Source organism: Amblyomma americanum, chromosome 1 (genome assembly GCF_052857255.1).
Source record: "Amblyomma americanum isolate KBUSLIRL-KWMA chromosome 1, ASM5285725v1, whole genome shotgun sequence".
NCBI classification, from domain to species: Eukaryota; Metazoa; Arthropoda; class Arachnida; order Ixodida; family Ixodidae; genus Amblyomma; species Amblyomma americanum.
Window position 1 is genome coordinate 264,807,315 of NC_135497.1, and position 11,707 is coordinate 264,819,021.

The 11,707-nt window shown below is 49.3% G+C and overlaps 1 pseudogene; it reads left to right on the forward strand.

Moving 5' to 3' along the window:
• The first annotated feature begins 9,292 nt into the window (after positions 1-9,292).
• On the forward strand, positions 9,293-9,422 carry LOC144116725 (U2 spliceosomal RNA; annotated as a pseudogene).
• The last annotated feature ends 2,285 nt before the right edge of the window (positions 9,423-11,707 follow it).

Here is an 11,707-nt window from a genome sequence, read left to right on the forward strand (position 1 = left end):
CCTGCCGCCGTCGTATCTCGAATTTTTATTTAGGCACTCTTGACATTCTCTGGAGCCGGTGACGTGGACGCCCCCACAGATCATGCACCTTGGAGGGCATTGATGACCTTCGGTCGGGTTTTGCGTCCCGCATTGTTTGCATGCCTTGGCGTCCGGTGTTGGGCAAACATCGCACCGGTGACCATTCTGGCAGCAAACGTGAAAGTATTGTTTGGTTGGTTGGTATGAAAAACATCTGAACTCGCCTCCGCCGTACATGACGAATTTGGGTACAAATGGTCCCGCACGCAAGGCGTCACCATCCACAGCGCCTGAAGATTGGGAAAAACGACAGCCGTCATCATTTTCAACGGACCATTTGTACCCTAGTTGGGGGGGGGGCGCTTCTCCACAGCTGGCATGACGTCACGTACAGCGAGCGCCCCTCGCGGCAGCGGCGCGCAGCTGCAGCATGGAGGATTCGCTTCGACGATCGCGACGAGCCGAGTTGGGGCCCCACTTTTCCGCAGCTGGTATGACGTCACACATAGGTCAGGCTAAAGGTCATTGGTGGATTTTTCGGGACGACGGCTGAAAGCGGAAAACTCGAGCAGTATTGCTTTCGCAATGAAATTTTTGGACGTCGGCAAGAGCAGAGTGGTGGTTGTACCCAAGTATGGGTACAGCCACAAGTCTGGGTACAGCCCGGCATCGGAGTCAGGCTCAGTTCCTTCCTGCCCGCTGCCCGGCTGCGTTCGGCGTCCAGCAAGGGCCGCAACACCGCAATATATTTAATATAACTTCGGTAATATTTACAAGTATATTATTGATCGTTGTATGCAGAGATATGGAACCAAATCAGGTTCCAAACAAAGCGCAAGCACTGCAGATATTTTCAGAAAGCCAAATTGAAAAATAGGCTTTTGGGGAAGGGAAATGGCGCAATGTGAGACAGGTCTCATTTGTTTTTCTTAAAACGAAATTTAATTTTCCTTCCCTTACGGCGCCGTTCGGGTGTCCACCGAGATATGTGAGAGAGGCGTCATTTCCTTCCTTTCAAACCAATATAAATTTCATTTTCCTTCCCTTAACCGTCGCGGTGGCTGATCCGAAGTACCCGGGTTCGAACCCGACCGCAGCGACCGAGTTTCGATGGAGGCGAAACGCTGAAGGCGCCCGTGTGCTGAGCGACGTCGGTGCACATACGTTAAAGATCCCCAGGTAGTCGAAATTATTTACGCGCCGCGGTGTCTCAGTGATTAGCACACTCGGCTACTGATCCGGAGTACCTGGGTGCAGTCCCGACCGCGGCGGCCGCGTTTCGATTAAGGCGAAGCGCTAAGGCGCCCGTGTCCTTTACAATGTCAGTGCATGGTAAAGATCCCCAGGTGATCAAATTTATTCCGAAGCCCTCCACTACGGCACATCTTTCTTGTTTTAACGCGATAGCGTTAAGAAGCTCGTGTCGCAGAAAAGCCGGTGTCATCGGCGTCATTGGCCGTGAGCGAAAAATGGCGCATCTTGGTGGACACCTGAACCGCGTCGTAAGGGAAGGGATTTTCCTTTCCTTACGGCGCGGTACGGGTGTCCAGCGAGAATTGTGAGATAGACGTCCTTTTCTTACCCTAAAAACCAATTTTCATTTCAATTTCGACCCGCCGCGGTTGCTCAGTGGTTAGGGCGCTCGACTACTGATCCGGAGTTCCCGGGTTCGAACCCCACCGCGGCGGCTGCGTTTTTATGGAGGCAAAACGCTAAGGCGCCCGTGTGCTGTGCGATGTCAGTGCACGTTAAAGATCCCCAGGGGGTCGATATTATTCCGGAGCCCTCCACTACGGCATCTCATTCTTCCTTTCTTCTTTCACCCCCTCCTTTATCCCTTCCCTTATGGCGCGGTTCAGGTGACCACCGATATATCAGACAGATACTGCGCCATTTCCTTTCCACACAAAAACCAATTATTATTATTTCAATTTCCTTCCCTTACGGCCCGGTTCGGGAGTCCACCGCGATATGTGAGACAGGCGTCCTTTCCTTAAATTGTCGGACGGGCCACGCGCGGCGCCCAACGGACGTTGGCGTTCCATGGACTCCTTGGCAGCGCTGCACCACGCTGTCGCACCTCACTCTTAAAGACGAAGCTTAAGCGTCCTCCAAATTTTTCTTCTCTAATTACCTCCTTTATTCCTTCCCTTACAGCGCGGTTCAGGTGTTTTCCATAATGTGAGACAGACTGCGCCATTTCCTTTCCCCAAAAATAAACTTTTCCTTGCGGCCGACTACTGATCCGGCTACTGGTCCGGAGTTCCCAGGTTAATAATAATAATAATTGGTTTTAGGGGAAAGGAAATGGCGCAGTATCTGTCTCATATATCGCTGGACACCTGAAACGCGCCGTAAGGAAAGGTATAAGGAATGGAGTGAAAGAAGAAAGGAAGAAGGAGGTGCCGTAGTGGAGGGCTCCAGAATAATTTCGACCACCCGGGGATTTTTAACGTGCACTGACATCGCACAGCACACGGGCGCCTTAGCGTTTTTCCTCCATAAAAACGCAGCCGCCGCGGTCCGGTTCGAACCCGGGAACCCCGGATCAGTAGTCGAGCGCCCTAACCACTTAGCCACCGCGGCGGGTCTTTGAAGGGCCGGCCTTCGCCAATACCGTACCAATGTTGGGCAAATTACCTGTGCTGCTTGGGTATGCCCCCTTCCCTTGCTCAAAGCCATCGCCGTCTAGAACATTGTCAACGCCAACGCCAATGAACACAGTGAACGCCGATGTCTTTCGCTTTGTATATCCTGGATTAGCTGAGCTAATCCACATTACATTTTTCCTTCCTTCTTTAACAACCCAATTCCCCAACAACCGGCCTTGAGCCTCCCTTAATAAACAGCTTATCCATACATACATACATTCATTAGAATTGTTGGTCTGAGGAGCCTTTGCTCCTCTTAAACAAAATGATCGAACAAGAGCGACTATTGTCTCCTAAGGGCCGCAAACAATATCAATAGACAGTGCCCATGACTCAGTGTTAATTCTGTTCAAGGAAGATACTGGCCTCATATCTTCATGCCGTACTGCCGAACGGTCGTACAAGCACTGGTTGTTCTTAAGCTTTTGCTTCTTGAACTGCACAATATACGTGAGATGTCAGCGCACATCGCATAGCCTTCAATTATTGCGCCCCTTCCGAAATTCTTTTAACCAAATTTTACTTTATCAGAGTAGCCTGAAGGATAAGCTTACTTTCTGCCCGCATTCGCTACCTTAGTCATCAATGCTTTGATGGCAACGGTCAGGTGTCCACTTAGCGTGCGGCAGTTGTCGCGTTTTTTCCCATATAAATAATAATAATAATCGGTTTTTTGGGAAAGGAAATGGCGCAGTATCTGTCTCACATATCGTTGGACACCTGAACCGCGCCGTAAGGGAAGGGATAAAGAAGAGAGTGTAAGAAGGAAGCAACGAACGCATTCTTTGTCGTTTGAAGGCGGCCGTGCACCTGCACGAGCCTGCGCGGTAACAAATGAGTAGCTCAAGAGCACTACCAGGATAACAAAAAATATACATTTGTTTCAGGAAAGCAAAAACGCAGTAATTTTCTCACTCGCGCTGTACACTTCATTCGATGCCTTTTTTGTTTCGAGGAAATGAAAGGTGCCGCAACTGTCGTTTATCGGTGGACCCCACAACGGGTACCTGGGGGACGCTCTTCTCTGCGTTTTTACTCGCCGCGATGGCTCAGTGGTTAGGGCGCTCGGCTACTGATCCGGAGTTCCTGGGTTCGAACCCGACCGCGGCGGCTGCGTTTTTATGGAGGAAAAACGCTAAGGCGCCCGTGTGCTGTGCGATGTCAGTGCACGTTAAAGATCCCCAGGTGGTCGATATTTTTACGGAGCTCTCCACTGCGGCACTTCTTTCTTTCTCCTTTCACTCCCTCTTTTATCCCTTCCCTTACGGCGCGGTTCAGGTGTCCAACGATACATGAGACAGGTAGGTAAGTAGGTAGGTGAAAACTTTATTGATGAGCCTTATGAATGAGTTAATGTCTGGGATTGCTCTGGCTCTTGATCGCGGGTGGTGGCCAACAGTCCATAACGTGAGGCAACCTGTCCAGCCCTCTCTAACCGCCGCCTTTGTGAGGCTGGTTCGGACCTGGAGACCGCGATTTCCCAATCCTCTTTGTCCGTGTGGTTCCAGCGAGATGGTGGTTGGAAGTCTCGGCAGAGATTAAAATGTGGTCAAAGTTCACTCTCAGAGCCCCACAAAAGAGCATTCGGGTCTGTATTGGCCTGGGTGGATAAGGGGTAACAAAGCCGGTGAAGGGAATGTCTGAGCCTGGAGCTGCCTCAAGGTAGTTTGTTGTTCTTTCGACAGGTAGATATGTGTCGGGGGGGGGGGGATAGACGAGCATTTTCTCCCTGTAATGGAGGGTTATTTCATGATAGGTGACGAGCCGGTTCCTAGCGCTACCCCGGTCTACGGTCTGCCCTGCTCGGCTGACGTACACTCGAGCAAGAGAGTCGGCCACTTCGTTGCTGGGGTTGCCTGCGTGGGCTGGGTCCCAAACTTTTTGAAGTGGTCAGGGTTCTGAGGAGCAAGAATCGAGAATTTTCCGCGTGATAGAATGAATCTGTCCCCTTGCAAAATTCGTGATTGCTGTTTAGAGTCACTCGGAATGAGTGTTGCAGCGGAGGAGAAAATGACAAGCGCTGTGGCTGCTTCTTCGGCTTCAAGTGAGGTTGTTGTCTTGATCGAGCACGAGGCTTGGTGTTTAAAGTTATGCGATGCTACAGTCTTGGCGTAGGCCGAATTTTGGATGTACTCTGCCGCGTCCACATAGACCGCGTCTTGGTAGTTTGCATGAGCTTTATGTAAAGCCTTCGCACGAGCTTCGCGTCTGGCCTGGTTGTGAACTGGGTGTACATAATTGGGAAAAGGGTGAACTATGGGTCTGTCCCGGATGTGTGTCTGGATGGCGTGTGTTGTTTGGGGGTGGGCGTGGACCTGTTGGTTGAATCTTTAGAGAGGCAAGAATGTGTCTACCTGTATTTGTGCAGTAGTATGTCACACTGAGCCGTACGATTAGCTTCAGTTAGTTCTTGCAGTGTACTGCGTACTCCCATACGTCGGAGATGGTTGGTGGGAGCTCGTTGTGGGAGATTGAAGGCTGACTTGTATGCGTGTCTTATTAGTGCATCTGCTTTCTCCTTTTCCGCCTTTCCGAGGTAGAGGTCGGGAAGAGAGTAAACCATCCGACAAATCACGAAAGCCTGCACATGCCGCCCCAGGATATGTCCACGCATGCCTCGGTGCTTGTGGACTATTCTTCTAATCAGTCGGATGGTTTGATATGTCGTGATTGTAAGTTTGGAGAAGGTCTCCGTATTGCGTCCATTGTTTTGTAAGTACATGCCTAGGATGCGTTTCTTTTCAACCTCTGGCACTGGTAGACCATTGACCTCGACGTGTATAAAGGGGTTTTCTTTCCTGTTGCGGTTCGGGGTCGGGTGGAGTAGCAAGAGTTCAAACTTAGCAGAGGAGCACGCGAGTCCTATAGAGGCTGCGAACTCCACTACCACGTCCGCACCTGCTTGAAGGGTTTCTTCCATGGTCCCAACATTGCCCACGGTGGTCCACAAGGCAACGTCGTTTGCATAGAAGGAGTGGGAGAGGTTTGGGATGCGCTGTAGCTTGCGATCCGTGGGAATGAGAGTGATATTAAAGAGTAGGGAGATAATACTGACCCCTGGGGTGTCCTCCGGCTGCCCAGAGAGAAGGAGGGGGACTCTATAGGGCCTAGTTTATTTCCGCTGTGCGGTCTCGTAGGAAAGCTGCTAAGTAGGTATGTGTTCCAGTCCCGACTCCTAGATTGGATAAGGCATCCAGTATGGCTGTGTGTTGGACATTGTCAAACGCCTTAGTGAGGTCTAAGGCTAGCAGCGCTCGTGTGCGTTTGCAATGTCTGGTATGGAGGATTTCTTCTGAAATTTGAAGCATTGCGTCTTGTGTTGATAGACGCCTTCGGAATCCCAGCATTGTGTGGGGAAAGAGCTCTTTTGTCTGCATGTAATTTTGAAGAATGTTTAGGATTACGTGCTGAAATAGCTTTCGCAAGCATGAGGTGAGGTAGATTGGCCTGAGATTTAAAAGGTCCAGCGGTTTTCCGGTCTTGGGGATGAAAGTGACCCCGAGGTGGGTCCTCTCGGAAGGAAGAGTGCCTTCCTTCCAGTACTTGTTGAAATGTTCTGTAAGGGCTTGGATGGAGTTCTCGTCCAAATTTTGGATCGTTTTGTTTGTGATTCTGCCTGCTCCTGGCGCAGACGTGGTGCGAAGTTTGAACATTGCTGCTCTAACCTCCAACGTTGTTATGTCCGCGTCGAGCTCAGGATTTTCTACGCCCAAGTAGGAAGGGAGGGGTAATTTAGGAGTTGTTGTGAGGTACCTGCGTTTGAGATTCTGGATCAGGGTATCATCATTCATACCTATTCTGTGAATGAGGCGCATTACATTACGCTGTTGCGTGCTCTTCGTGTTGTGGGGTTCTAAGAGGCAGAGTACAAATTTCCATGTTCCATGTATCCCTTAGGCCCAGATTGCCCTCCATGCGGTTGCATAGCTGTCCCCATTGCTGACGGGTTAGTTATGCCGCGTGTGTCTCTATTTCCTTGATCATGGCTGATATCCTTAACTTGAGTGATCTGTTGTGTTTGTTACGAAGCCATCGGTTTTGGAGGCCGGAGTGGGCCTCCCACATGTGGAGGAGTCTGCTTCGACCGCGTCCGATTCCTGATTGCTCGGGATCTCAGATGTGGCTGTAGCGACGTCCTTTGTGAGTCCTGCCAATAATCTCGCAAGGTGATTGATTTTGGGTGGGGGCGTCGTTCCGGAGGTTCCAAAACTTGTCTCAGTCTGTGACCTGCACCTTCTTTTTCGTGAAGGGGGTGATTGAGTTTAGCGAGAGTGAGGTTTGAATTATCTAGTGGTCGCTGCCTAGGGAGGTCTGTGTGTGCGACCACTGACACTGTGTGATTTTTTTGTGAGTGTGAGATCGGGGGTGATGTTGTGTGGCACGCTGTTACCGATGCGAGTATGCTGTTGCGGAACATTGACAAGGGTGAATTCCTCGTTCTGAATTAGTGTGCAGAGCTGTGCTCCTTTCCTGCAGTTGAATTTGTACCCCCAGCTGACGTGTCTGGCGTTAGTCACCAACCACTATAAGCGGGTGTTTAGCACTGATAAGGAGCGCTTTGCGTATGACAGCGAGGAGGGGCTGCTTTGCCTTTCGGGCTGCTGTATGTGTTGAGGATGTATAGGCTAGTGCTATTTCTAGTTATAGGAAGGAGATATATTAGGTGAAAATCTATGTCTTCAACATCTATGGGGTGATCTGTAGCGGTGTATGCTCTGTGAACTAGGGTTGCTACGCTTTGTGTGGGTTTGTTCATTGGAGTGTGGGGAGTGTAGTTGACTAATTTGACAGGAGCTTGAGTTTCCTGCAGTGCGAAGACTGTGGAGACTTCTGTGTCGGAGAGAGATTGAATGTGGAGTTGCAGATTGCTTCGCGTGGAGCCATATCCTCTGCAATTCCACTGCCACGCTCGAAGTTCTTTCTGGTTTGCTGCCATCATTTACTGGTCTGGAGGCCAATGGGTTGTATTAGATTTATCTGGGGGAAAACACTTGGTCTAATTTCATCAGCACCTGAGCAGCGATGGCGTCGTGGGCGCTTGATCTCTGCTCAAATGTCGTCTTTCTGTTGTTCACATTGCTGAACCATGTGCTGATGTCTTTGGTCATGACTTCTAATTTCTTTTTCCATTTTCTGTTTAAGGGTAGTGATCGCGTTGATCAGGGTTCCTAACATTGTGACTTCCTGAGTGGAAGTGTCTTCTTTTGCTCTGCGCTTAGCAGGAATGCTTTGGGTGGGTGAGTTCGGTGTGCTAACTACCGAACTGAGAGAGGGGATATCTTGAGAGATTTCAATTTTCTCTGTTGGTGGGATTCTTTTGTAGCAGCGATTGAATTTGCTTGCTAAGGCTATCGATTTCTTGACTCTTGAGTTGAATTTGCTCGTTCCGCTGTTCGAGCTGTGCTTTAAGTTGATTATTCTCACGGACACGAGAAGGAGATCGCGGACCCCAACTGACCTGTTTGTCAGATGTGGACTGTCCGGTCTTTCCTTGATTCTCAAACGTGGGCTGTCAGGTCAGGGGTGAGAATGACTCGGACCGGGACCGGGACCGGTGACGGGAGTTGGCGCTTCTTCTCGAGCTTGATCGCTGCCTGCGGCTGGATTCCAGGAGGGTTGCGTTCTTTGTCGTATCTTCTTTGGGTGTAGGCCTTTTGTTGCCCGCTCGGTTGAAACGCTGCTTGCTGCAGTCCTTGGAGCCCGTGAAGTGGGATTCATTGCAGATGATGCATTTGGCTGCGCATGTGGGTGGCTCGACTGGTGGATCAGTCTCTCCACAGCGCTGGCAGAGATTTTGCTTGGGTTTGACACAGACCTCTCTTCTGTTACCGGCTTGCCGGCAGATGATGCATGCCTCGGCTTTCGCCAGGAAGAGATGGCACTTATATACGGATCCGTAAAAACGTAGTTGATTAGGAACCGACTTTGTGTTGACGAAAGTGACGAGTATGGACTTAGTCTTGTCCAACTGTCTTGTGTCTGTAAAGTCATACGAACAACTTTAGTTGAAAGTCTAGTTCTTGAACTATCTTTTCAGGCGTCTGGTCGTAGATAGCGTTGTAGAGAACGCCTCGGATGGCGTTGTCTGGTTGGGCGATGTAGGCATTTAATGAGTAGGTCATGTTGGGGATTTGCAGAGACTGTAACCTAACGTAGCGTTCCGCTCTGTTCTCTGATAGGGTGCTGATTGTGAAGGAGTTGTTTCGAGGATTTATGCGTATGGCGTCTTGTTGACGTACTGCCTCTATGGGGAGTTTCAGGGCGGCGCATACCAGGGATAGGATGTTGCCTCCATTGTGTTTTCGGAGATCTAGGCCGTCGCTCGGGTGGTAGATGATTTTCAGCCTGACGCTCTATAGTTGGTGGAGAAGACTTGCATTGCTTGGGCTGGGCCGGTGTGGCGGGTCCGTCCGGTGGCTTGAGAGGCGAGCTCGAGGTGGCGGGCTCGTGGAGCGGTGCTGGGTGCGCCAGTTTAAGGGATGTGAGGGCAGAGCCTTAATAAACAACTCAGCCTGCGCCTTGCCTCCATCACGAAGGAAGCTCAGCAATATTCCATCCAACTTGCCCAAAAAATTGGGTACAGTTCTGTGCCGCCTTGAAAGGAACCCCCAGTACTGCTCAAACCTGGTCCTATTTGGACCCAAGATATTAAACTTATTTTTGGAAATATGGCGGAGGGCTTGAAGCTTGCTTCGCCTCCGCCACAGGTTGGCCCCGTATTGCACTGCCTCCGGGATCGGAAGGGACATATAGCGCGCGTCTTTTCTATCCCATCTTTCAACTCTCCTACTTTCAGCACGTAGTAGCAATTGTGGCTCAGCTTGAGCCAGTGGGCAGGCCTGTGCACTTTACTTTTCATTCTTCCTGACAACAACAGCAAGCAAGCAAGCAAACCTGGTCCATTCTCCGCAGTCTCATTGAACCCGACAAAGCCAGATCGGCCACAAATTGTACACTCTAAACAATAGCTCAACAATTCCATGGGACCTACAAGGAACTCACGGACGCTTTGCGGTCGCGTTACATTGATGGCACTCCAATACCACCTTGTCCAAACACCTACAACGGCCTTCCGAACACCACGCTTGATGCCCCAATAACCATAGCCGAGGTACAACCCGTAGCCCGTGCATCGCAGCGCAACACAGCTCCTGGAGCGGATAAAATCTTAAATGCTATTATTCGTAATCTCAGTCATCCGCATATCCAAGCCATCACTGACTACTTCAATGATAAACTCTGGCAGAAGGGATTGGCGTCAGGATTGGCGTCATGCCGAAATTATCGCCATTTCCAAGCCCGGCAAGCGGCTGTCACTTGATTCCATCCGGCCCATCTCCCTAACATCATGTTTATAAAAACTTTATGAACGGGTCTTCCACACTCACCTCCAAAATTATATTGAAGACAATGATCTCTTCCCCCCTACTATGGTTGAATTCAGGCTATGGCTTGCGGCTCAAGACGTCTTCCTGCTCTCGCGAGAAGTGCTTACCAAGATCCCCAGAGGTCAAAAACATGTCACCTTGGCCGAAGATTTAAAGAGCGCCTTCGACAACATATCCCACGAGGCTATCACTTCAAGCCATAAATGACCTTAACTGCGGAGAAAATGTCTTTGCTTACGTGCGTGCGTTCCTCACGGGCCGCACGGCTACGATAGGCATCAGTCAAACCCGCTCCGAGGTCAAAGATATGCCACACAAAGGCACACCTCAGGGAGATATTATTTCTCCCCTGTTATTCAACATTGCTACGGTCAGGCTGTCGAGTGCACTACAAGCACTTCTAAATGTAGTGTTTATCATATACGCGGATGATATTTATTTATTTATTTATTTGGTCATACTGTTAACCCTTCATGAGGGTCGTTACAGGGAGGGGACAAAAACAAATACATTTCATAAGCACTTCAGTAAGCAATCATGAATCAGAATTCAAACTTTGTACTCCATTTCTCAAAAACATATCGACACCTAGCTCAAATTGTTGCACGTTCGCACTCTCAACAACATCACTTGGCAGTTTGTTCCATAATTCTGGCGCAGTGCCTGGTGGTCTATACACAGTCCCTAATATGTACCACATGTCTGCACAGCTGATCTTGCACTAAACCGTTTCAGGGAGACTGCAATCAAGAGCGACTGCGTTTATAGTGCTTTTCACAACTATAGCCACGCCACCACCTCTAGAATCCCTGTAGCATCTAAACACCTTGTAGTCAGGAGGAAAAATACTACTGTCACTAATTGCACTATGTAACCATGTCTCAGTCAACATCAATACATCAGGGTTTTGAGAAATTTGAAGATACTCTAAATCACTTACTTTATTTGCGATACTGCGGGCGTTTACAAGTAGAATTCTGAGCTATGACCGAGAAGAATCGCTATCCGTGTCAGAAGCCTTCTCTGAAGTTTTCAACTGAAAAAATGCCTGGCTAGCAGTTTTTCCCCTCTTTTTGAATCGAAGAACCTTATCTTGCTCTGTACGGAACAGACACCGTTCATTTCATTCACGATCCCAGACGTAGATATGATTGTTGATCTTAAGCTTGTCATGTACCAGTTTTACCTTGTTGCCGTTTGCTCGTTCCTTTTCACTGCTTTGCCATAGTTGTTTTCGTACTTCTGCAGTTTCCTTAGCGTAGTCTTGACTTATGCTTATCAAGCTGCCTTTCAGCTTGCCACAGTTTTGCATCACAGACTGTTTTTCCCGCGAATCATAAAAATGCATGATTACCGGCCGATTACTACCGTCTTTTTTCTGCCAATACGATGAATTTTGTCGATCGAGTTCACTTGTACTCCCAAGGTTCCTTTGAATACATTCTCAATAACAGCTTGTTTCAGGTCGCTGTCTGATTCACCCTTGTCCTCATCGGTACCAAAAACCAAAAGGTTATTGGATCGGCTTCTATTTTCATATTCTACCGACTTATCCGCCTGATGACGAACAAGGGATCCTAGGCTTTGTACTCGCTTGTTCAATTCTGCAATCACGGTAAGTGTAGCGGTCATTTTCTCGCATTTCTC